Below are 27,806 nucleotides of genomic sequence, written 5' to 3' on the forward strand. Positions count from 1 at the left end.
AAGAGGCAAAAACACTTTTTATCCAAAATTTAAAACGGTATGGGGTTAACCTGGCATTTTTATGAAAAAGGGGCAAAAACACATTTTATCCAAAATTAAAACGGTAAGGGGTTAGCCTTGCATTTTTATCAAAAAGGGGAAAAAACACATTTTTATCGAAAATTTAAAACGGTAAGGGGTTAGCCTTGCATTTTTATCAAAAAGAGGCAAAAACACATTTTTATCCAAAATTTAAAACGGTCAGGGGTTAACTGCATTTTTATGAAAAAGAGGCAAAAACACATTTTTATCCAAAATTTACAACGGTAAGGGGTTAGCCTTGCATTTTTATCAAAAAGGGACAAAAACACATTTTTTATCCAAAATTTAAAACGGTAAGGGGTTAGCCTTGTATTTTTATCAAAAAGGGGCACAAACACATTTTTTATCCAAAATTTAAAACGGTAAGGGGTTAGCCTGGCATTTTTATCAAAAAGGGGCAAAAACACATTTTTATCCAAAATTTGTATTTTTATCAAAAAGGGGCAAAAACACATTATCAAAAATTTAAAACGGTAAGGGGTTAGCCTTGTACATGTACATGTATTTTTATCAAAAAGAGGCAAAAACACATTTTTATCCAAAAATTTAAAACGGTAAGGGGTTAGCCTTGTATTTTTATCAGAAAGAGGCAAAAACACATTCGTATCCATAATTTACAACGGTAAGGGGATAGCCTTACATTTCTATCAAAAACATGAATAAGGGTAAAGCTTTGCATTTTGATCAAATGGGGGAAGTTAAGATTTTATCACAAAGTTGTAATGGTAAGGGGTTAGCCTTGCATTTGTATCAAGAAAAGGATGAAAACCAACTTTTTTATCCAAATTCAAAACGGGCAAGAGTAAACTTTTATCACAAATTCAAAACAGTAAGGTGCCTTGCATTTTTATCGAAATGGGGGAAGTTACATTTTTATCACAAATTCAAATCGGTAAGGGGTTAGCCTTGCATTTTATCAAAATGGGAGAAAAGTTAATTTTTATCACAAATTCAAAATGGTAATGCGTTAATAGTCTTGCATTCTGATTAAAATTGGACAAAAATTTAGTTCATTATAAAAAAATTGAAATGGTAAGACCTTGTTTTTTCTTTGTTAAACCGAACTCCATCAACAGAACATCAAAGAAAGAGAAATACATTGTAAAGTAGTGGCTCAAAACACTATGCCAAAAGCCAAATCATCGCTTCAATGTGTGCTTTTGTGTGTGGGCTAAGAATGTTTTATCAAAACGTGACACAAGATAACTTTTATTAGAAAATCAAAGCGTTAACAGATTAGCCTTTCATTTCTATCAATAAGGGATGGAAAAAAAACCCTAATTTTGATCCAAAATTTAAACAAAAGGTTACATATGAAGAAGTGGCTCAAAACACTATGCCAAAAGTCAAATCATCGCTTCAATGTGTGCTTTTGTGTGTGGTCTAAATTTTTTTATCAAAACGGGTCAAAAGTTAACTTTTTATCACAAATTCAAAACAGTAAGGGGTTAGCCATGCATTTTTATAAAAACTGGTCAAAAGCAAATTTTTATCACAAAATCAAAAAGGCTAGGTGTTAGCTTTGCATTTTTATAAAAATGGAGGGAAATGTACTTTTTAACACAAATTATAACGGTAAGGGGTTAGCATTGCATTTTTTTTCAAAACGGGGTAAGCGTTAACTTTTGATCACAAAATCAAAACGGAAATGGGTTAGTTAGTGCAAGTTAGCCTTGCATTTTTATCAAAAACGGGGCAAAAAAAACTTTTTATCCTTGCATTTTTATCAAAATGGGGGAAAGCTAAGTTTTTATCACATATTCAAAACGGTAAGGGCTTATGAAGGGGTTAGCCTTGCATTTTTATCAAAATGGGGGAAAATTAAGTTTTATCACAAATTCAAAACGGTAAGGGGTTAGCCTTGCATTTTTATCAAAATGGGGGAAAGTTAACTTTTTATCACAAATTCATAACGGTAAGGGCTAATGAAGGGGTTAGCCTTGCATTTTTATCAAAATGGGGGAAAATTAAGTTTTTATCACAAATTCAAAACGGTAAGGGGTTAGCCTTGCATTTTTATCAAAATGGGAGAAAGTTAAGTTTTTATCACAAATTCAAAACGGCAAGGGGTTAGCCTTGCATTTTTATCAAAATGGGGGAAAGTTACGTTTTTATCACAAAATCAAAACGGTAAGGGGTTAGCCTTGCATTTTTTTTCAAAACAGGGCAAAAATTTTTTTATCACAAATTCAAAGCGGTAGTGGATTAGCCTTTCATTTTTATCAAAAAGGGACAAAAAGAATTATTTATCACATATTCGAACCGGTTCGTGGTTAGCCTTGAATTTTTATCATAAACTGGTCAAAAGTTAACTTTTCATCAGATATTCAAAACTGTAAAGGATTAGCCTCGCATTTTTATCAAAAAGGGGCAAAAACAAACTTAGTTTTTATGGTAGTTTTTATCAAAAAATAGCACGAACGTAAATTTTCATCAAAATTTCAATACGGTAAGGGTTAGCCTTGCATTTTTATAAAAATGGGGAAAGTTAAGTTTTTATCACAAATTCAATACGATAAGGGCTTACCATTTACTTTTTATCAAAACACGTTCAACTTATGCCTGTGCAAATCCGAAGGTAAAAGTGGCGAACAAGACATTGTTTAGACTTACCACTTAGACGACTTGCATGATGTCAGACTTCTTGGGTGTATTGTTTCAAAATGAATGTGTAAATTGCAAGTTTGCATCGACAGGTCTCGCATATGACCAAGAAAAATTACCGCAAATAAATGTTTAACTGGAAAATACAAGACTACCTAGTCGAGCCTTAAGCCAAACTGTTTACAAAATCAGTCACAAGTCATCACAAGTTAACTAAGAGTCATTCAGTCTCAAATCTATTCAACGTGACTGATCTGGTTACATCTCTGCCCAAAACAGCCAAGTCCAGTTCTGCCCTCTGCAAATCTTGGGTGTCGGCAAGCTCACCTTGGCCCCCTCTCCAAGTCTCTTGTCCAGTTTTTCACACTCCTTGTTGACAATGTGATCAACCTCATTCTCATCAATCTGAATGGAAAAAAAGTAACAAAAGTTTCATTTAAAACAACATTTTCTCTGTATCTCTGGTAACTGTGATTTTACAAAACTTGCCACAAATTTGTTTCCATGTGATACTTCAAATGCTTGGCACTGAAAGCTTAGTTCTTTATTTTTCTGCTCCTGTAGTATTGAATAGTTATCTTTGGTTCAAGTTAGGGCACATCTTAAAAGTTGAAATGTTCCAATTCCATAAGCTTCTTTTTGGAGCACTGTGTGTTCCCAATGTGTTCCCAACTGTGGCCTAATTACAGAAGTTATTTCTGCACCAGGCGATTTTGACTTTGACTCAACCATGTGTCCCGTCCGAAATTTCAAGTTAGAATGATTTGCTCTTCTTTTGACATTGACCTTCAATACTTTAAAACATAAATCAAATGGCCATTTGTGCTCGTTTTGTTTTGGCATGGTACAAAAACCTGGCTACACTTTTAAAACAATTTGGAACAGCGACTCAACTTCTAAGTGGCATTTGAAAGGACCATGGCACATCTTGATTTTAGACGTAAATCCACTCATGAGCTAGTATATAATATTTGAGCAGATTCGCTGATTAATTATGCAACACCTCTAGATTTGGACCAATCAGAGGGCACTTTCTATATCAGGCCTTCGGTCATTCACCAATTGTCGCATCATATACATGATTAAAAAAAAACCTCCAGACACAACATGGGATACGCTGTGAATTGAGCACACAAAGGCTGTGGTCAGGCACTCTGTGTTATGTTACGCGATACACCCCAAGCTTGTCTAGATTCTATAGATCTAGGCCCGGCCGTTGTTTTAGTATAAAACACTGCATCGGAATCAACCAATCACACTTGTACATGTTGTCAAGATTTCGGAATGAAATAACGTCCTGATTTAACGTTGACTCTGATTGACTAGCTCATGGCACTGCACACATTTGCATTCCTAGACGTTTGAATGGAGTTAGGGCTAGAACGGGTGATACTCAGACTACTCATGAGCTGAACCTAATGCAAACTGCTGCAAATCTACAGCAGGTTTGCCTGTCTGAGACATGAGGATAAAATCACGACTGTTGGATAAAAACTCAGTTTTGAGCCGCCATCTACACTTTTAGTGTAAAATTTGTTTGGACAAACATGGTCAGTGATTGGTAATTATCTGTTCAATGGTAATTTCACCTTAGTGAAATGAAAATCTAGTTGGGCTTACTGATTTTTGGGATGGCTTGACTCTTGTTCGCCAGTCGGAACTATGTGGATATAAATTGCCAAATAAACACAAGATGTGAGTAAACTTACTTGTTGAGTTCTCTGGGCATGTTTGCCCTTTCCAGCAACTGGCACAGCAATGGTTCCATGTTGCTAGACTCCAGCCCATCAAGCTTGACGTCGATACACAGCAGACTGTTCAAGATCTCCCTCCCTTCCAGAGCCTCAAACTCCGCCCCCTTCCCGAGCTCTCCCATGCCTAGAACAAAGAGTAGCCGCCGAAGAAGCGTAAGTAAGCACTGGAGTCATCATTGATGCATTGGACATCATGGATCGCTATCAGCGGGGCCGTTTTGGTGTCTAGTTGGGTGTCTTGGACGAAACGACTCAGGAGACGTTGGAGGATTTAGTGCGCCCTGCTGGGGAGAGGCTTGCGACGGACTCATGAGAGAAAAGCTGGGGAGAACCAAGAAGGAACACTCGGTGTCAGGTGGCTTGGAACTCTGCATTTGGATTTCTAATAAAGCAGTTTAACCCATTCATAAAGACATAAATGATTTCAAGTGAATCGATCTGGAGCAAAACATTACCTAAACATGGGCACAACAAGCCAATGAAATTGAGTACAATCAAATCGTCTTTTACTGAATCAAATACGACTCTTCTGAAAAGCTATTTTAACAGGTTTTTAAAAATAATGTTAAAGGCGTATAGGATCATTTGCATTTAATCAGATCAGACTGGTTTTTAAACGTGTACATACCGGTACAAACATGTACATGTATACCGTACAAAATTTTCTTTTGCTGTAATTTTCATATATAGAAGGATTTGGGGAGTAAGTATTTAAAAGCAAGTATTTTAACACTGACCTATTTAAAGTTTTGTGTTCATAGATGCTGGGAAAACCAAGAAAAAAATGCTGTTCTTGTCTTGTAGTATGGTTTCCTCACCCTACTTCAGACAAAACAGAGCAATTTATAGGCGTCAGGGAATTGTACCGATAGGGTCAGGGAACCAGACTAGCTGGCTTAATTGCTCGCACTCACAGATGTGTAACCGATTGCAAACAAAATGTGTACTAACTATAATTGGCAAATTGGGGGCAGTATTGAAAACAGTCAGGTTTTTCCAATGATGGTCGGCCAACAATCATTGGAAATTGATACAAAAATTCCACTTTTCTGGAAAATGACAGCACACTAGGTGCCATGATTTCATAGGACACTTGAGACTATTATTCACTGAAATTTCATAATAATTTAGTAATTTTGTTTTTTGATGTTTGCAAATGTTGCATACCGCGGTATTAACTTTTACACCCCACAAAATAATTCCGTCTGTCTTGCTGTCATTTAGAAAACCGAGTAATGTAGGGGATTTCCAACGATCAGTCAATCGACTCATTTTTGAAGAAAGAGTTACAAACACACAAATTATGTTTCATGATCAAAAGGTTGAGCACTTTTTTTTTTTTTTTTTTACTGTTTTCTAGGGGGGAAATGGTATCACTGAGCTGAAACTTCAATAGGTTAGGCATTCAACATTCTTCTTTTGATTTTGAATGGTCTTATTATTTGAAAACGAACAAAAGTCATGAATATCAAATGATCCTATATGCCTTTTAAAATAAAGATCTTCCCTTTTTTTACAATGACCTTTTTATTTTCTAAACGGACTTTCCTACAATGTAGGTGATATTATGCCCATTTGAAGTTTGTAAATTTAACAGAGATACAGCTTGTTAAATTTGTTGGTTATGCGTTCTTGAACTGCTACACAAATGGAATCACTTACTGTCTCGCATTCCCTTGATGATCAACAGGTCATCAGCTTGCCGTAAAGGACGTCAATGACTTCATCAACCCTCAGTCGCTGGACGATGACACGGTCCACCTCGGGGCTGGTCAGATCCTCACAATTCCTGTGAACATTGGCAGAAAAATCATCATCTATGGGAAAAATTACCAAGACAACAATTGTGCAAGAGAACTAGTTCCAAGCAAGATAAATCACATGGGAATGAAGCTGGTAACCGGCATCTGCTAAACAATGAACAAATTCTATTCTTTGCAGCGTTGTAACGAGACACTGAATGTTGTGACTTGAGTCGAGTCGAGTCATTTTAAGGAAGTGACTTGAGTCAAATCCAGTCGAGTGGAGTAACAGTGTGTGGTCGAATCGAGTCAAGTAGAATCTGTGCTCTAGTCAATTTAAAGCCGGCCTCAGGTCGACCTTGCGACTGACAAAGATCAGTTGACGACCGACTTTTCAGGATCAAGCTGTGCCTGAGCTACCACCGGCGGGAAGATTTCAGTCACCAATTTTTTGCGACCTGAGTGTAACTGCGACGATATTAACACGATAGGAATTAGTCGGGTCTAAAAAAAAATCAACAGTAGCAAGAGAAGAAAAATTTCAACTTCTATGATGACGTTGCGATCGTGTGCGCATCAAGATCATCCTTTCCAATTAGCCAATTAGCACACTACTCTGGCACTCCGCACGTTCTGCGCAACATCACGTAGTACGCAGCACACGTGCGTCAATCACCATATAAGGCGATTGTTTACCTACTCACGAGAGGATATTCCATACCATAGCTAGAGGGGTGTTTAGAAAAAAATTAAATAAAACTGTTCAACAAAATCATCGGAAATGTATAATTGTTTGACTTGTGCCGATTTTTTGACTCAAAGCTATTTGTGAATGGGAATACCACAAGTACATTTAAGACCGTATCAGGGGAATGCGCGCTGGTAATGGCTCGAGCCGAGCCAGCCAAACACATTTACTCCCTTATTGGTAAAGTCTGTCTATGACTGTCTATGCTGTGGAATCGTGGTGGATCGTCGCGTCAAGGTGACATGAGCAATTTTGAGCATGGTATACAAATATTGAGTGGCTCAGCGTGGAATGGGAGGAATATTATCGCAAGGTAAAATCTGGACTTTTCCATTTCACGAGGCGAAGCCGAGTGAACTGGAAAAGTCCAGATGTTACTGAGCGATAATATTCCTCCCATTTCACAATTTAAAGCCACTCAATATTTGTTTTATATAACTGACATATAGATCCTTGTCATTTGATATATTTGAACTTTTTTTGCAATAGAAAACTGAGGGAAAATGTATTTCTCTCTTCCAAATACCCCTTCACGAAAATGATTGAACCCAACGCTGTAGCGCTGGCTCTTTGGAACAATACGCGCTACGCGCAACGCTGAACGCGCACACCAGCATGCATTTGCACACAAATACCGCCTCATGATCCTAACTGTTGAATAGTATTTCCCACTCCCCATGGGCGGATAGTACTTTTTGAGCCGCGGCGTGAATGGGAGCAATAACGAATGTCACGTAATGTGAGTTCCACCAATCAAATGACTAGGATATATGTCAGTTATATAATTGCGATTATTTAATCGGGATGCCGCTTGTGCAAGAGAATCACACGATTTCTCAGTTTTGTGATCTGAGTATTATTTTTCTGCTTGATGCCGACGGTTCCGTCATGGCGCAAGCAAATCGCAGGTCGACCTGAGGCCGGCTTAAGTCAGTGATATTTGAACAACATCTAATAAATTACAGAATGGAAGAAAGAACACAAGGCACAAGTTTGTAATGAAAATCCAAAGACTTAAAAAACGCTGCATGGTACCCAATAGACAGTTTCTGCTGGACGTTTCTACCAAAGATCTGCGTACCAATTAACATGAAGTGAACTCCGGTTTCATCTCTGGTTTGGATTCAGGTCTGAAATATTTTTTACGCTGACAAATTGCAACATTTGAAACTGTTTCTGATTATATAGAAAATATCAAACAAAATTTGAAAACATAAATTTAGTTGGAGTTTCATCAAGGGCTTAGGAAATCGCCCGAAGCCGAAGATGAAACCAAGAATTGGGAAAACTCTGGTTTCGGGATAGTAATTTGTGCGCTACATTATAGTACACGAGTTGGGAGTCCGTGATAAGGCCAAAAGAAAAAAAGTAATTCTGCTTCCAATTACATGTCATTCGAAAATAGGGTAGGTACATGTGGGTAGGGACTTTTTTTTGCCAATATTTTTTGGTACGATCATATGGAGGAGTCTGCGTGTAGTCATGGGTTAAAGGCAGAGATTGATGGTTTTTGGTGTTTTTTTGTCATTTTTCCCATAACAAGATTAGGGTAGGGGCTGTCAGAATAGGGTAGATAGGGGGTTTCCCTACAAAAAAAAAATTCTGCTTCCGGTTGAAAGCAGAACTTTTTTTTTTTGGCCTGAGGCGTATACATGTATTTGTACGCGATAAACGGCAACAACTCGACGGTAATGTGAATATAAAACTTTGTAATGTTCGCACAGTGTTAGGACTCAAGTTTTATTAACCTTCGACTCAAGTAAAGTCGAGTCTACTGATGAGAGACTCGAGTCCAGTCGAGTCAATTACCCATTGGGACCTGAGTCGAGTCAATTACATTGTAAATCATTGACTTGAGTCATTACAACTCTGATTCATTGTTCAGCAAAGTTGTGTGCTTCACAGCAACATGAAATATGTTCTTATTGAAGGGTTTAGAGGTGAAATGCCCCAAGTATGACATCACCCCAACTACATTGTATTGTTGGGACCACTGCCATATTTTGGGCTATAGTTGGGACGACTGCCATATTTTGGGCTATACTTTGGACCACTGCCATATTTTGGGCTATAGTTGGGACCACTGCCATAATTTGTAGTTGGGACCACTGCCATAATTTGGGCTACAGTTGGGACCACTGCTATAATCTGGGCTACTGTTGGAACCACTGCCATATTTTGGGCTACAGTTGGGACCACTGCCATATTTTGGGCTATAGTTGGGACCACTGCCATAATTTGGGCTACAGTTGGGACCACTACCATAATCTGGGCTACAGTTGGGACCACTGCCATATTTTGGGCTACAATTGGGACCACTGCCATATTTTGGGCTATAGTTGGGACCACTGCCATATTTTGGGCTATAGTTGGGACCACTGCCATAATTTGGGCTATAGTTGGGACCACTGTCATATTTTGGGCTATAGTTGGGACCACTGCCATATTTGGGCTATAGTTGGGACCACTGCCATATTTTGGGCTACATGTATAGTTGGGACCACTGCCATATTTTGGGCTATAGTTGGGACCACTGCCATATTTTGGGCTACAGTTGGGACCACTGCCATATTTTGGGCTATAGTTGGAACCTCTGCCATATTTTGGACTACAGTTGGGACCACTGCCATATTTTGGGTATAACAGGCTTACCGATGGTTTGATGGTGCTCAGTTTGTGGATTTTCGTCTTCGTTTTTGCCACCTTGCTCTACTTGTACAAGTTTGCGCTGCATCTGCAGGCACTTCAGCTTTTTCTCCAACTCGCTCATCTTACGGCCCAAGTCCACGCTGCATCATGACGGCCTTCAGCACCTCCACCAGGCTGAACTCCTCATGCAGGCCCAGGCTGCGGCCAGGGAACTGGCTTTGAAACCTAAAAAGAAAAATTAACATCTATTCAATTAATAAAGTGTCAATTTCATTTTCTTGAGCAACATTTTCAATTTCATAACGTTTATCCAAAAACTTATTACGTAGCTCCGCCAAGGAGGCTATGTTTGCACCGGCGTTAACCCTTACTCTCTGAGGGTAGTTTACTGCAAGTCAGTTGGTTATGCCAATGCCCTCCAGCTGCAGTTTATTGGCAGATAGTTTGTCTTAACAGTGAAGGCTCCAATTGGCAGGAGTTGGAGGCCCTGGAGGGTGCCTGATACTGACCAGCTGGGGGCACTCACTTTGTTATCAGAGGACTCTCATTGTTCTCTGTGGCATGTATTGGAGTGCCTGTCCAGTTACCCTTGAAATGACATGGCAGATATTGGAGGGCCATGCAAAAAACATAGGAGATTTTCTTGAGGCACATATTGGCATGCGTTGGAGGGTCTAGTAGGGTAAGGGTTAATTGGTTTGTGATTTGGTTGGTTTGTTGGTTATGGACGGATTTTCATGAAAGTTTTTGCGGGAGTGGTCTTTGGTAAAGTACAAATCGATTGGATTTTGGAAGTGATCCAGATAGTCTACATGTTCATCTGGATGCAGGATTTTTTTTACAGATTTTTTTCACCCATCAGCTGGAAAACTTTCAACAGATCACCCTGCGTGACCCTCTTCTTGTGCGTGGCACTGACCCGGTGACCCTGTATCCCTTATCACCCACCTAATCTAACCACACAGGTCAATGGACTAGACCATTTTATACAATGGGGGAGTGGAAAGGTAGACCGACACAGGCATACATACATGTACACAAAATGTTTGAGTTAAAGGATTTGTTTTGGGTCTGCATGTAGGATTTTTTTAAAGGATTTTTCACCATAAATGCGAGTATTTCTTTCGGGTGAACTGACAATAAGGCGGGGAATTGTTTATCCTTGGTCATGTTGGTACATGTAGGTTTGCACACTCTGAGTGCTTTGCTTTAAATTGAATAAAAATACAAATAAGGAGATCCATTTTAGAGTGAGTACAAACAGAAGGAATAATTGATAAAATCACCATGTGAGTATACCGGTACATATGTCACAATATAACACAACAATGTTGCGACAAGAATTAAAAATTGGGATTTAAATCGGTGAATTAAATCAACGCGATTTAAATCAGACAACCCTAATAATAGGCATGTAAGGGGGTGTGATTCAAGTCAATTAACTATTCTAGCAGGCAGAGAATGAAACATATTTGGTACTCAATTGACAGAGAATTGACAAAGGAAACATAGGTGTGCGATATGTGTGTTCAATACGTAACAGTTTGACAAAGTTAAGTGAATCATTGTGTTAAGATTATGTGGTCCGCACTGGCGCAGCGCTGGCCGGCCACGCCCTTTGACTTCTGCCGGCCCACATTGCTACATGTACACCCACGTACATGTATCACCCCCTTTGTGATACACTGCGACACCAGTTTTGCCACTAAAAATATGAACCATGTATGTCGGATCAGAAAACCCCAAATTTTCCAGTGCATGGTGCCAGAAGGTGCTAATGAAGGTTGCATATTAAAATTCTGTATTTTTAAAGCAAAAAATCAAACAAACTACCTTGAATTTGGAGAGTTTTATTTCTTCGTATAAACTTTTTCTTCGACATAATTTACAAGTGTTGTGTTTGGTATTGCTGGAAAGAGCAAGATATTGTCTATAAAATTGACCTAAAGTATAAAGGTTAGGAAATACCAAGAATGATGACGCTTAAGGTTGATAATATTCATGATGGCAACGGGCAACATCGGCGGCTAATTGTCATAATTGTTACATGTATGCTCATTTTGATTGTCACTGATTGTGTAATTCTAGTTTGTTTGCACTTTGCACACATTTGCATTATCGAAATGACGTCTGAAAAATGCCTAACTTCTTTTCTATAGCTAGTATAAGAGGGTTCTAAAGCATAAATAAACTACAAAGTCTAAATATGAAAATCAAAACTTGACAAAGTTCTATGTTCGGGTACATGTTCCAAGTGTGGCCTATATTTACGGAGGTAGTACAGCAAATTGGCCACATTTGTGGGGCTGGCTATCACGGATGGTGCCGAAAAAAGTGCTTTTTGTCAGATTGTTAGCCCCATAAATGCAGCTGAAATACTGGACTAACTCTGCACTACATGCATGACATGTGGCCTGGGGGTGGAATGGATGGTCCCATTGCTACAAATTGTAGGGAAGCCGAAAATCAATTCAGAACAAAATTATTTTGTCATTTAAAAATCACCCCACTTATCTGAGCTACAGAAGTGTGATCGCTTGCTTAACCCTCGTACTATTTAAGAGGTCACCAATGGTCAAAATGTTTGTATCTCACCTCCTGGCATACTGTGTACAAACCAATGGGGGTCTTGACCAATATGAATAACCAGGCTGACAATGCATGTTTCCATAGGAATAGCAAAAACCGTTGAATTCCGTACCTTCAGAGGACTGACGAATTACGACGGTTTTCCAAAAGAACTTACAGCAAAGACGCCAGTCTTTGCTGTAAGTTCGGCCAGTGATCGGTCTTGATGTGTAACATAAGGAGAATTCCTTTTCGTGAGAAACCGTCAAACAACAACCGACAGTTCTTTCGAGAATAAGGGAGCGCAAAGTAAACTCGCAGCCGCTGCACACGTGTGTCTGTCTAGGTTTCGTTCAATAGAAAGCGCGCCACATAAATAGTAGTCTCCACGTACAACGCGCATCATGACAAACTCGTTTTCGATCAACTACTCAATAAATACAACTATGTATTACATTGAAATTTCGCGCACTGAGTTTCCACGATGTGTTACATAAGGAGATTGAATATCATGTGAAAACATGAAACAACAAATATAATATGATCGCAACAATGTAGTGTTTTAAACGCGAAAAATCGACGTTGACTACCATTCGGATCGTATTTGTAGCGCTCATAATAGCTCCATTGTTCGACGGTTTCTTATGAAATTAAATCTCGTAATGTTGAACATTATGACAAATAAGTGTATGAAAATTCAATGTAATACTGCTAATACATCATGTTTTTCTTGAGTTGTTGTCCCCCAAAATGAGTTTGGTGGTGGAGATCGAGACCACTATTTATGTGGTGCGAGACTACGAGGGGTGCAGACCTGTAATTAAAGTGGCCCATCATTGCCTACGCGAGCCAAATCACAATTTGTGTACCCTCAAATATACTTTGCTATTAGAGCAATTATTGTGGGCCATGAACTTGAAAGTTTGTAGAACAGAAGAGCAGAAGCCGTGCACGTGACTGCACGCTTGTATTTCTGGATTTTTTTCTGCTATCAAATTCAAATCCGACTTTAATAATAACAATTAAAGGGAAAAGTCGAAAACTGTTGAAAAAAGGGGGAAAATGAAGACCAGGACAGGAATCGAACCACAAACCTCGATTCAGAAAAGAAAAAAGCTTTTCTGCTGTGAAATTCGAATCTCAATTAAACAATAGGGCCGCCTCACAGTTATAATAAGGGGGAACAATCGAAGAGTGTGCAAAAAAAAAGGAAAAAATGAGGACCAGGAGAGAACTCGAACCACGAACCTTAAGATGAGAACCCTACGCGTTTTGTCATAGTTTCTAACTTTGCGTGCATGACGTCATCATTATAAAATAATTGAAGTCTCCATAAAGTACACACAGGCACATGGAACTGAGATATTTTCTAACTTCATGCAATAATGAATTATTAATAAGTAAATTGATTCCTTTCAGCCAAGACATGAAAACCTTCGAATAATGGCGCGGTATCGATTATTGGTACAGTATACCTTAAGCCTGAAGTGATGGACAAAGGATTGACTTCGCAACATCCATACCGCGATAAACAAGTCACAATAAAAAATTGGCCGTTGCACACTTATTACTCTCCTGCGGGCCACAACGCGTTTATTCGCCCATGTGTGTAGCGACTGCGCGAGACGGTCAAGGAATTCGCGGAAACGCTTAAAAAGAAGCAACATTAATGTCCTTCAACTGACATGTGACACTTTATGCGAAGCAAGCAATGACTCCTCTTCATCTCTGTGTGGTGTGCCTAAGTGTGCCAAGATTTCTCCCCGATCCAACACCATCATTTCAGAGAATCAAGACTGTTTTCAACATCTAAAGGACCGCACTACGATATCTCGGGTAGCGGTCACTTGAACTGGCGGTGAATTGAACTAACTGAGAGATAAGTCCGTTGTTAATTAAACACTGCACACTAATCGCTGTTCTTTGTTTTCGCCACCCATCTTACGCCCGCCCACAATCAACGAGGTTTTAGTTGATGCTGGTAGTTACGAATGATAATTGTTGTGTTCGTACGTCAATAACACCCGATTAAGGAGAGACTGAGATTAGGGATACTTTTCTGGTTGCTTCGTATTGTATTCACGTTCCATGTCATGCCATAACACACTAGAGTACACACATTCTGGAATTTGTATCCTTGTGGAGACATTTCTTTGTTCTCGTGTAGTAAAGTTTCGAGTTTGAAATTGAAGTTTCAAAATGCTCTAATTTTAACCAGAATTAATTTCCTGGGCTGAAATTTGGACTAAATATCCCTTTTCTAAAACTCTTCCATTTGCGACACATCAACCCACCTTGGAAATTACTAGTTTTTGAGTAAAATCCATATATCTATTTCGTGAAATTCTTGTGGAGACGTATTCATCTATAGAAATGTTCTTGCGGAGACGTATACAATCTTTTGTTCCCTATTGTGTGCATGTCTCCTTAAGGTAGTAAATTCCAGCACACACGTACTAGAATGTACAGACGATTAACAAATGACGTCATACACTGGTTGCACTATAAATAGATCACTGCAGTCTGCATACACTACATCCTCTCCCCCCTTAATATGGAAGCTGTACACACACACACACAAATATCATTTTCAACCCTATGAAAATGTCCTCGACTGAAAATTCTGTCTATAAAAACAATGTCACACCTTACACAAAAAAATGCTAATCCTACAAACACTTGTTGCAAGAAAACCAAAGTTCAAAACAAAGAAAATCCTTTTTTCCATAATTAAATCCAAGTCCCTAGACAAGGTACATTGTAGCAATGGCTTTTTTCTCTTCCTGCCCTTAATTTGAATAAACGGAACTTCCCTTAGGATTTCCTTCTTGTTTGCTTGCTTGTTTGTTAGTTTTTTGGTTTTTTTACACCCATGACATTCCAATACCGTACAATTTCAACTGCAACCTTTTTTGTTTGTTTCAAAACTGCAACTCTAAAAACTTGTTTAAACAACTTGAGTAACAAGATAAACATTAACACAACTGTAACAACTCAAAGTGCAGTACATGCACATTTTAACTCTCATGCCGGCCTCTGCGAACAACAGTTAGGTTATTCCATAGTCTCAATGAGTCTGTCTGGGGGTTTGCTGACCCTTGACGAACGACGTAGGGGTTTGGGTGAAGCACTGGAATCTGCGGTTACGGTCGGTGTCGCCGATTGTGAAGTCTGCTCACCACTTGTGATGTTTGAGGGTGGCGCGTGTGTACGTTCTGTCTGAGGAATTTGCGAGCCAACGACTGGAGCTGTCTCAGCGGTAGGGATAAACACCGGAATGGATGCTAGGTCAGACATATCAGTATCTTGGTGAGCTGAGGTGTGCATCCCATTCCTTGAGTTCTGAGAATGACTGGATGTAGACCGTTCTGCTCTTCTCATCTGATCCACGTGTCTTTTCCACACTCGACCATCCTGCAAAATTACCACATAAGACTTTGGGGCTGTGCGCTCTGCGACTGTGGCCAGCCACCAAGTCTCTTTGCAGCGGAAATCCTTAACCAACACATCCTCCCCCGCATAGAACTCGCGGAGTTGGGTCTGTTTGTCGTGGTGCAACTTTTGGTTGCTCTGCATGTTGACCACCTTGCGTTCAACGTCCGGGCGTAGCAAGGACAAACGAGTACGCAGTTCGCGTCCTAGGAACAAACTCGCAGGAGTACGACCGGTTGTTGCATGTGTCGTAGTGCGATATGTCAACAGGAAACTGTCGATACGTTGTTGCAAACTCCGAACACTCGATTTGCTTGAGCTGAGAGCGCGTTTGAAGGATTGAACCATTCGTTCTGCTGCACCATTACTTGCGGCGTGGTACGGTGCAACTCTTACGTGTTTTACGCCATTCACGTTGAGGAACCATTGGAACTCCTCACTTGTGAATTGCAGTCCATTGTCACTGACAAGTTGGTAGGGGATGCCATACCTGCTGAATAAGTCTTGCAGCACCGTGATGGTTGCATTCGCGGTGGTGCTACTCATGTGGAAGATCTCTGGCCATTTTGCGTATGCGTCAATGACGATCAGGAAATCGTGACCATTTTTCTGCGCGAAATCGATGTGAATTCTGTGCCACGAAGAGCTATGCCACACCCATGGCATTAGGGGTGCCACAGCTGGAAGGTGTCTAGTCTGTTGACAGCTAGCACAGAGACGAACAGTCTGTTCGATGTCGCGATCGATGTTAGGCCACCAAACGTAGCTTCGTGCAATTTCTTTCATCCTGACAATTCCTGGATGCGCATCATGTAACTCACCCAGAATGAACTTCTCGTACTTGTAGTGTATCACAACTCTTAATCCCCACAACAAACAGTCCTGTTCCGTGGATAGTTCGTGTCTGCGATTGAAGAAAGGTTTGAGGCGTTCGTCCCTTACCTCTGCTGGCCATCCACTTTTAGTGAACTCTAACACGCGCGAAAGCACAGGATCAGTTCTTGTAGCCTGTGAGATCTCCTTACTGGTTACTGGTAGGCTATCGAGGCGTTTGTCTTCGATGTTGTAGATAGCGTCTTCATCGTCCTCCTCCATTGTGGGTAATGGGAGATGTAAGAGCGCATCCGCGAGCACATTCTGCGAAGATGGAATGAACTGCAAGTTGTAGTCAAATGCGGACAACATTACAGCCCATTGCTGAAGACATTGTGCTGCAAGGGTTGGAATCGACGTCTTGGACCAAGGATGCGCTCCAATGGCTTTTGATCAGTCCGTATGGTAAATTTCCTTCCGTAGAGATATGTGCGGAAGCGTTTGAGACCGAACATGATTGCCAGGGCCTCCTTGTCCAGTTACGCGTAGCCCTTCTCATGTTTATTGAGTGAGCGTGAAGCATATGCTATAGGATGTCTGGAGCCGTCAGCGTACACATGCAGCATGACTGCTCCAAGTCCATATGGTGATGCGTCCGTTGCGAACTCGAGAGGGAGTGCTGGGTCGTAGTGAGCGAGAAGTTTGTCTGAACTGATGGCGTCCTTCACTGCCTCAAATGCCCTGGTACATTCATCCGTCCACTGCCAAGGACAATCCCCGAGCAGTTCGTTTAACGGATGGGCCATGGTCGACAGGTTGGGAAGGAACTGCGCTTGGAAGTTGACCATCCCCAACCATGAGCGAAGCTCTGTGACATTCTGTGGAACTGGAGCGTTGCGTATCGCGTCAACCTTGTCGTCGGTTGGCTGAATCCCTTTTGCAGAAATGCGACGTCCCATGTAGATTACGCTCTCCTGCATGAACCGACACTTTTCGGTCTTCAACCTGAGACCGTATTTCCGGAATCGCTGGAAAACGTTCTTTACGTTGCGGAGATGTTCCTCATCCGTCTTGCCTGTAACAAGCACATCATCCATGATTGCTTATGTGCTGTCCAGACCTGCTAGTACTTGTTCGATGAATCTCTGCCAGATTGCAGGACTCGATGAGATACTGAATGGTAAGCGTGTATACCGATACAGTCCCTTGTGCGTGTTAATCGTGACGTATTCTTGGGATTTGTCGTCGAGCAACATTTGCTGATATGCGCATTTCAAGTCGATTTTGGAGAATTTCTCCCCACCGGCTAGCTTGCTGAATACTTCCTCCGAAGTAGGTATGGGGTACTGATCGGTGTGGATTGATTTGTTTACAGTGTTTTTGTAATCCCCACACAGGCGTACCGTACCATCTGTTTTGGGTACACACACCAGGGGTGTCGCCCACTCGCTGAAATCAACTGGGTAAATGATTGTCTCTTGCTCCATTCTGGCGAGTTCCTTTTCGACTGCGGGGCGAAGAGCCAATGGCACTGTGCGAGCCTTGTGGAAAACTGGAATAGCGTCTTCCTTGACGTGCAGTGTTGCCTTAACTCCACGTACTGTGCCTAACTCTGGCTGAAAAATGTCCTTATATTCACTTTTCAACTCGGCGATTGGGTCAGAATTCACACCGTATTGACCCTGAGAAAACAGATTAGGCCAGTCCAGCTTGAGAACTGTCAACCACTCCCTGCCCAACAAGGGTGGTGCGTACTTGTCTGCATGGACGATGATTAGCGGTAACGTTGCTTTCTGGTCGCCGTACTGAACCTCGACAACCAGTTGGCCCAAAATTCGCAATTGGGCACCCGCGTAAGCGTGTAGGACACGATTCACCGGTTGCATTGGAATGTGAATAGTCTGACTGGCTCATGATTGATGCAGCGGCACCTGTGTCAAGTTCCATTTGTATGGGAATGTTCGCGATCTTGACAGGAACCTTGATAGTTGAAGTACGGCTGTACGTATCGGCTGTCGTGTCTCCTGACGTATCCGCTTTTGAATTATCGAAAGTCGTAACCGTAAAAAACCGAGTCGACGAATGTACTGTCATCGCGATATGCGTCATCAGTGGGATCGTAAAGTTCGCGGGGTTTTCGTCGTCTCCCACATAGCGAACGCGTCCTTTGGGCTTGGTTCGCTGTTGGGGCGTGTATTTCGTGGTTGGTGGTGCAGGGCCTGATTTACTATCAGACTTGCACTCTGACTGCAAATGTCCCACTTTCTTGCACTTGTAGCATGTGGCACTCTTGTATCGGCAATCATCGCGATTGTGATTGTTCAGTCCAAAGCAGTCACAATGCTTCCTTGGTTGCGATGACCTTGGCTTTTGCCATTTTTGATTACGCTTGTAGTGAGAAGGCACCCTATTCACTGGTTTAGTCTCCACGGTGCCCATGTCTCTCACATTCTTTGCAGCAGCCTCCTCTGCGAGAGCGAGATCCAGAGTTTGTTGGAAATTGTAGTTGCGAGTGAGCAGCTTCTTTTGGATGCTCTCAGACTGCAGCCCACACGTAAACTCTCCTGCAGTTGATCCCCCGCAAAGTCACAATATACAGCCATTTTCTTCAAATGAGCAACGTATTCACAGATCGATTGTCCTGGCATTTGTCTAGCATTATGAAATCGAAATCTCTCTGCGACTGCCAGTCTCTTGGGTCTGTAGTGTCCCCGTAACAGTTTACACAAATCCTCGAATGACTTTTCCTTGGGTTGTTGCGAAAAACACAAGTCTTTAAGTGTCTTATATGCCGTGAAACCAATGCTGCTCAACAAAATAGCCTTGCGTTTGACAGCGTTTGCCTCTGTCTCCGCAATGTCCACAGCAATGAAATACTGATCAAGTCTCTCCAAATATGTATCAATATCACCGTCCACTGGGTTAAATTCCTCGAACACAGTTCTCTGAAAAGTCGCCATTATCGTTTATCGTAAAACGTATCGTTACTATGCGTCGTCAACCATGCATGGACCAATGGCGATGTACATGTACGTTGTACTGTACCGCGCATCGTGTGTGCAAAAGTTATCACCGTACGTGTCGAGAAAACTTTGCAAAAAGTTCGTGAAAACTCAGGGTCGTTTCACACAATGTATAGTCCGTAGATAATCCTGTGCGTAACCCGTGTGTTCAAGGTTCATCCTCGTCGCCACTGTTGTGTTCGTACGTCAATAATACCCGATTAAGGAGAGACTGAGATTAGGGATACTTTTCTGGTTGCTTCGTATTGTATTCACGTTCCATGTCATGCCATAACACACTAGAGTACACACGTACTAGAATGTACAGACGATTAACAAATGACGTCATACACTGGTTGCACTATAAATAGATCACTGCAGTCTGCATACACAACATAATAGTTGGATATCTACAAGGTTGCTAGTAGCTGTAAAACGCCGCCATTAACAATTGCTCTCACATGGATGTCAAAAGTACTTTTGAGGTAAGATAAGATACAATTTTTACGAGTTACGAAAGATTCTGTCACGTCAAGTAACATTATCCCATTTTTCTGAAATATGATAATGTTTTAAGTTTGTTCCCCGAAAACTTCGCCGAACTGTATATTTTCGAACAGTCAAGTTATCCCTTTCCTTTTTTGGGGCAATATTTGGTCTGAACCCTCTCAGTCAGTCGTTGATGTTGTAAAATCAAACGCTACCGGAGACCGAAGGCCCCTTTAAAAAGAATTCCCCGAAATTTCCCACCTGACAAGGAACTAAAAGAAACGACCGGTGTTGTAAATAAACACCCAAACTGATGAATGAGTATCGTGGGGTTGATATTTCCTCAGTTCCCTCTGATAATGTGAGTCAGAGGTCCCAATCGGGCAGAGGTATAACCATGAATTATCGAGAACTGTATTCTATAATGGTGTAGCCTGTGCCGCAAGGTATAATGCGCCGGGAAATGTGTAATATTTGCATCATATCTTGAAATACATGGGAGGAAATTCGCTGTGTAAAAAAAAATTAATAAGTTAAGGCCCCCAAAAAAGTCTCCGGTTTCTGGTATGGAGCTTGCCCAAAAAGTGGTGCGGCAACTCGTTTTTTGTTTTTTTTACCTGTTTTTTTTTTTTGCTTCAAATGTCGGCTGATGACTGCAAATGGTGCCCGACTAAACTTAGTGCAAATATTATGGGAGACCAGAGAGGCCACATACATTGTAAAGCTTATTCTCGATCATAACCCCATCTAAAAATACGTTAAAATTGTGCAGCAGCAGGATTCCAGTCAAACCAGTGAGTTTGGTGGTTTTGAGACATCATCTTTCATTGAAAAAAAAAACCTTTTTCATTTTGCCGACGCGCATGGCTACGGCGACGCGCGCGCATACCAGAAACCGAAGACTTTTTTTTTGGCCTTAGCGCGCAAGTCCTAATTTGTGAAATATCTGTATACAGATTTTTATCCGTTAAATTGGGTATAATATCAATTGAGATTTCTGTGGCTTTTCTGAGCATGTGCTGACTTTCGGGAGATACATATGTTTTTAACTTATGTCGCAAAAAAAGATCAAATTTCGGGAAACGACATGTGTATGAGACGTGGAGTGAAAACATTTCTTTTGTTGGTGTTCTGTATGTTGTTTTTCCTGGCTACGGAGTTCACTGTTGGGTGTTGCTGCTCAATAAGTTGTAAGGACATTAATAATAATAGGCACGTGGTTCAGCTATTCTCCCCGCGTTTGGTGTATTTCCATGGGTTCTTGGCGGGAGGTTGGTGGACGGACATCAATAAGTCAGCTAATCGACGGGTTCGTTGCTCGCAAGCGCATAAGCCCATTGTGACACAGGGTTTTCTTCAATGGAAGTTGTACTCCAGGCCCGTTGTCGCGTTCTGCTTCATGTCTTTGCAATTATTTTTTTTGCTCAAGGATACTCGTGGCACGGTGTATCCGTAATGCCAACGAGTGACTGGTTCTTCACATTGAAAAAGGGCCATCAAAGTGAGGAACAGTGTAACTTTTATTTTAGAAACCGCCCACCCGGAAAAATCTTATTGTGTATTACGAAAGCGAAGGAAGGTTTCTCGTGTTTATTAGGCAACAAATTAATATTAAATGGCACAATTAATGTGTTTGTGTTTCAATTTCTGGGTTGGCTGCTGCCTTTGAAAACACGGATCCCTGTAGCTAAGTGGATTTGTCGATAACAATTACATTGTGTCCATTCGCAGGCGAAACCTTACGACTTGAAGTCAAGTCGGTAATTTGGCCGGGTTTTGGTCGCCTGTGGACAGCTGAATGTCACTCACCGTGCATGGCCGCTGTCAGTGATTGGCAGGTCTGCTACCAATGCGATAGTGTTATCGTCCTTGCGTTGAATTAAAGTGATACTAAGGCTTAAATAATAATAACATTAAACATTTGTTTTGATTGCAGGACACTGACATCATCAGATTATGCAGCAGCATTATCAATGAGATACAAAACTTCACTTAACGGATAAGCAGTGAGTCAGATCAACAAAGGATACTTGTACAGAAGTTGTATTCTTCTATACAAGCTGTTTTCCTTTGAATTGTTAAACGGAAGGTCGTCACCATGACTGGCGGACCGGGCAGCACCAAGCGCCACTACCGTCGGCTGCTGGACTAGCTCAAAGCCCGCTCCAGCCGCATCTTTGTCAAGGCCCAGATGCAGAACCGCACGCAGGAGCAGAGACTGAAGAAAGTGGTCAACGTCCTGGAGAAAGATCGGGACCTCTGCATCCGCAAGTCTCATGAGGGGATCTGGCGAGTGTCGTCTAAGGAGTGCCCCATGCCGCGGCTGGCCAAGCCCGAGGGGATGCCATCATACCTGGCCCGTCCCCGCGCCACGACTCTCCCCACCCCAGCTGAACTAGCCACCCTGCTTCCTAAGAAGAGAGTCAGGGGACAACAGCACTTTGCATCTCACGCTGAATCGGTGGCCACCAGCAAACCCCCTCCCAGAGAATACACCAAAGGCCTTTTCACACTATCTCCGTTTCGAACCGTGCTGAAACCTACCCGGATCCAACCCGGTTCAGCCCGAGTATTTTTCGACACGGATCGGAGAGACGCGACGTTCACACTGTCCTTTACGGGAACGGCCGCTATGTGAACCGTGTAACGTTCAATCCGGCTACGGCCCACGTGTATTCACACTACAAATTCTCGACACGGATCGCATTCGGCACAGGGCGCTGCGATGATTTTCTCAATCCCATAATGCATTGCGACGCACGCGGCTGCTGCGCGCACGAGGCTTACAGACAGGCCGGTGTTCAGCGTGAATTTACTACTCTGTGAAATACGGACTCATTGGTAGTATTGCGCATGCCTATTAGGAGAAGGACCTGTCACGTGAAAGGGTTTGGCCAATAATAAGAGAGTAAAGGAATCCGATTTGGGAGTCTGATTTTTGTACGACACCAGCGCAGCTGTGTGCAATATTTCCAAAATGGCTCCGGTCATTTCGTTAGACGATTCGTTCTATTTAGCATTAGAAATGTACTTTTTTGGGGTACATTTTGCAGACCTAATACAAGCCCAGACTCGGTAAAGGATGCTCCATACACCGATACATTATTGGATGATAATTAGGGAGCAATTGTTTCGTGATCGGTGTTGTGACGGCGATAGTGGTGGAGGGAAATATTATGCACGGCGTGTCAGATTTTCGGTAAAATGTCGGCCTCAACTCAACACGGATCGGCCGTGAGTGACTCAACCCCGGGCGGTTCACACTGTCATTTTCGACACGGTTCAGGCCGAAAAATGCAATTTCGATCCGGGTTGAGATTTTCAACCCTGGTCCCTCCCAGGGTTGATTTCGATCCGGCTAGAGCACGCTACCCGGATCGGAACCGGGTTGAAATGTTAGAAGTGGGAAAAGGGTTGAAAAAAATCTCGGGGTTGGAACCGGTTCCAACCCGGAGATTTTGGACAGTGTGAAAAGGCCTCAAGATGTCCAAGAGAAGACTGTCCTCGATGAGATCAGATCAGGTCCAGATATATCACTATCGGAAGGTGATGGAGGAATTTGAGGAGGCAGTGGAGGTCTTTCCAGAAGGCAATGGGACAGAAGAGCATGCGACTGCTGCGGGTGGCACCGGAGAGAAGATGGAGACACCGACGCAGGGAGACAGGACTGATGGGAAGTGGGCAACACCGGTGAGTAGGACAAAGAGCGTTATCAGCGAGGCAAGCAAAGCCCTGGCAGACAATGAGAGCACGGCAGCGGCTGAGGAATCGGTGAGAATGGTCATGAAGAAGCTCGGCGTACGTCCTCAATCCAGCCCGATGTCTTACTCCCGAAGACCGCGGCCAAAGAAAAGACGCCCTCAGACGAGTGTCGGTACCTGCGCCACCATTGCCGAGCAACAACTGGACTCCAATAGCAAGGTGCTGCGAACCAACTACCTGGACATGTACAAAGCACAGCTGAAGAACCACGTCCGTCGCATGACTTCAAAAGGTGAAATGCCAGCGCCGTCTATACGCATTGATGACATGTCACCACACCACGGCCACCATGATGAGCGACCCAAGTCGGGTCTTGACATGAGCGTCCTCTCGCAGGCGTCCACTCCCACCAAGGCCCCTTTGCTGGCCCACAGTAAGTTTTCCTCGCCAGCCTTTTCACCCGAGTCACGTGGGATCAGCAACAATCCTGGTGCCAAGATAGAAAGGCAGTCCACCCTCATGCAACAGACAGCCTCGTCCACATCACGCTCAACACCGAGACGTCAAATGCGCAGGGTCAGCACGCAGATCATGCATGCCACCACCTTCGACACGCTACAAGATGAGGTGCAGAAAATGCAAAGCTACCGCAAGTTCCGGCGGGAGTCTCTGCAGATGGACGATGTCGCCAACCTTCAGGACTTGGAGGACGGAGAACTGTTTGAAGAGATGAAACACTGTCGGTACATCAGGTGGGCCAAAGCAGACGAAGCTTTAATCGAGGAATCCAGTGAGAACGAACCCTTACAACACCAACTTGCGCTTCTGACCCTGAAGTACGTCCCTCAGGGCCAATCAAAGAAAAGTCAGAACGAAAACACATAACCAGACGATTTATACTTCACACAGTTAATTTTAATTGGATTAAAATTTATTGGATTAAACATCAAATGTTTAATATTAAAAGAACACTTCTAGTCTTCTACTACATGTATGTTATGAATTTAGTTAGACACGGTTTTTGTTTAAATAACCATATCTAGCCGAGTTATGTTCCTTTGCTCAGACAATCTACATGTACACAAAATATCTTTCGATTATTATGATCAAATAATAATATAAATGAAAGCAATATGTATTTTGTTTTGCAAACAACTAGGCCTATAAAGCCTTTTTATTCGAACTTATTTCAGCAGAATGTGTAGTTTGTGTGGATAGAAAAATTCATTCAAATGCTTTTGACTTACAGTCGTTAAAGGTTGCACATGTGCATGTTTCAAACTGTACAATCTGATCTGCAAATTATTAGTGTCAAGAAAATCATTTAGTTCAAAATACTCAATTCGCAAAATACCCTTAAATCCTTGACTTGCATTGACGTATTGGATTAAACTTTCAGTAGTACCAATACGATTTCATAGGTTATAACAAATATGGGTAAACTTTTTCTGAGGTGCAGGTCTTACTGCACGTATTGTTTTAATGATTGTGCACTTTCATCTGGAATGTGCCATTTTAGAATCCAAAGACACGTTGTCCACTTGACATGCTTAGAAAGTAAGTTTCACATTCCACAGCCATCTTGAAAACAGCGCCACAATGTGTCTTACTAAAGCCAGTCGAGGGGAACAAATTTGTAAAAGAGATACCGGTAGGTCACTGCCACATTGCAATTTCTGCTTGATATACCGACTTTTTAATGCCAATTTTAGAGCCTGCACTGTAACATAAAGACTAACAACTTACACGAGGATGTCAAGACACAAATACGGATCAAAATTTATGTATTCTTGGCCTACAGATTCCACCCCCCCCCTTTTTTTGGTAGCCGAAAACTTCTTACTACATTGTAGTTCTTACTTTTTATTTTATATAATTTTTCCCCAATCCTGGGATTTGTAGAGACGCCTTTTCAAATCCAACTTAAATTTAACAAAAACGGTTTATTTTGACTTCCCATACATGTACCGGTATGTGTGACTGCGAATACTTGTATTCAGTTTTGTTCACGTTTATGTGTGATAGTGTTGGATTCAGCTACATGTACAACACTTATATACTGTACATGTAGGCCATGTATCCCGAGTGACTGGTGATGTTTTTTGCAGTCAGTTCACAAGTAACTGGTTGAAAATTGAATATTTTTTTTAAATGCATCACTACATCAAGTCCAGAACTTTGGTCTGACCAGAGACCCACAACCTGGAAAGTTAAGCGCAAGATGTAAAGGGTAACTCTGGTGACACTATTTGTTTGCAATTATTTTTGGTGCTACTGTAATTGGCGATTTGGTCGCTGTTGGATCCGGTTGAAATAAATAAATAAATAAATAATCTGAGTAGACAATTTGATCAAATTTGAGTGCATTTTACGTTTTGAACTTAAGCCACCTTTGAGAATATGATTGAAAAGTACAAGGCCCTACATGCCCTAGGTGCATGTATATCTAGGGTGATTACAAAGATTACGTGCACAAACAGTAGATTGTCCCTTTTTTGACAACTTTTGAGAGCCCTAGTTGGAGAGACGCATTGCGTGAATGTACTGGTACGCGCCCTTTCGTGTAATTATGTCATCATGCCAATGTTTGTATTGGACATTCCTAACTAAATATTTGCATAATTTATATAACTGTAGCAAAATGCTTCCGTCTTCAAGTTAAATTTATTATCATTGTACTTCCGGTTACACTGGAAGTAAAGGTCAAATGGTATGTGCCCTGGACATGCTGGAACAAAATATTGCCAGTAGCAATGTCTGAAACAACAAAAAATGAGACTGTTCCATTATAAAGTTACATGTATAGCCTAATTAAAAGTTCCATTATAAAGTTATAGCCTAATTAAAAGTAAGCTTGTAATTTGATACCAGGTGATGTCATGATGACATCACACTTTCTTTTACATCTCCGGACCAGGGTTCAAATTCCATCTACATGTAGGTTTTATCGTCATCACGTGAACTGTTTGGAAAAGATGTGGTTCGTTTTGATTTTGAGGCTATTCTGTCTTTAATTTAAATTCACCCAACTTTGACCTTCCAGTAGACCCGGAAGTAAAGGTCGAGCGAGTTCACGTAGGAGAAAACCTGTAAAGAATTATTGTCCAGCAAAAAAAAAAAAGAATAATTATTACCATTTCAAAAAGGTGATCGGGTAGTACCCGATCAAAAAGTCCCCAAAAACATTCAGTGTGATGAATCCTGCTTTTGACAGATTTTCCACTTTTTTCTGTCTTAGTTTTATTGTGTTGAGCATAAAAATCGGGCAAGAAAGATCTTTTGCTGTTACTCCCTCAACCGTTTTAAAGTACAGTTAGAGCATTTTCTCTTCAAATATGAAAAAGTCTTACTTTGCAGTACTTCGAGTCTGTTCCATCCCTGTGAAGCACCAGCAAGGTAGTGATGTACTTGGTGCGGTCCTTTTCCTGGGCCGTATAATGCTTCTCAAGGGAGCTCTGGTCTGAGTCTGCACCATCCCTGTGAAGCATCAGCAAGGTAGTGATGTACTTGGTGCGGTCCTTCTCCTGGGCCGTATAGTGCTTCTCAAGAGAGCTCTGGTCTGAGTCTGCACCATCCCTGTGAAGCATCAGCAAGGTAGTGATGTACTTGGTGCGGTCCTTCTCCTGGGCCGTATAGTGCTTCTCAAGAGAGCTCTGGTCTGAGTCTGCACCATCCCTGTGAAGCATCAGCAAGGTAGTGATGTACTTGGTGCGGTCCTTCTCCTGGGCCGTATAGTGCTTCTCAAGGGAGCTCTGGTCTGAGTCTGTTCTAGCCGTGAGAAGCAGTCCTTCTCCTGGGCCTTATAGTGCTTCTATAGTGCTTCTCAAGAGAGCTCTCTGATGTGAAGTGAGCTGGTAGATCTGCCATCACCTGGTCAAGAAATTTGAATATTGTCAATTTGGGAAAAAAATGTTTGATACTGATTGAGACATTTACTTGTATTCATTATTAGCTATCCTGCAAATTCGAGTGGAACAAGGTTAAATAAAAAATAGGTTAACCAGTTTGCGTCGGATAACGTGTATACAAACAAAGATTTTGCAGTATTCGTAGCAGTTGACAGATGAACAAGCAATGATAGCTGAGTCCTATCAATACAGATGTCAAATTGGTTCAAAAAAATCTTGGAGTTTTTAAGAATAAATTATTGTTTCACTGAAGAAGTGTCTTTGCTCCCTTATTAGTCCCATCCTTGTAGATAGGATAGGATGCCTAGTTATAT

The 27,806-nt window shown here is 41.7% G+C and overlaps 1 long non-coding RNA gene and 1 pseudogene across 3 annotated transcripts; one reads left to right on the plus strand and one right to left on the minus strand.

Annotated features, from left to right (window-relative positions):
- Positions 1-2,237: 2,237 nt before the first annotated feature.
- Positions 2,238-26,992, minus strand: LOC119731188. Of its 3 annotated transcripts, none has more exons than XR_005271438.1 (5): positions 26,935-26,992; positions 9,582-9,803; positions 6,102-6,256; positions 4,395-4,760; positions 2,238-3,090 (listed from the first exon to the last, which is right to left on the minus strand). It is a non-coding gene; the product is annotated as an uncharacterized LOC119731188 (long non-coding RNA). The 3 variants fall into 3 exon arrangements; XR_005271437.1 differs by lacking the exon at positions 26,935-26,992 and adding an exon at positions 12,280-12,324 and having other exon boundaries at positions 6,102-6,228; XR_005271436.1 differs by having other exon boundaries at positions 2,239-3,090; positions 6,102-6,228.
- On the plus strand, positions 21,902-24,493 carry LOC119731187 (annotated as a pseudogene).
- Positions 26,993-27,806: the final 814 nt, after the last annotated feature.

The sequence above is a fragment of the Patiria miniata genome, unplaced genomic scaffold, assembly GCF_015706575.1.
Source record: "Patiria miniata isolate m_02_andy unplaced genomic scaffold, ASM1570657v1 HiC_scaffold_23, whole genome shotgun sequence".
In the NCBI taxonomy this organism is placed as follows: domain Eukaryota; kingdom Metazoa; phylum Echinodermata; class Asteroidea; order Valvatida; family Asterinidae; genus Patiria; species Patiria miniata.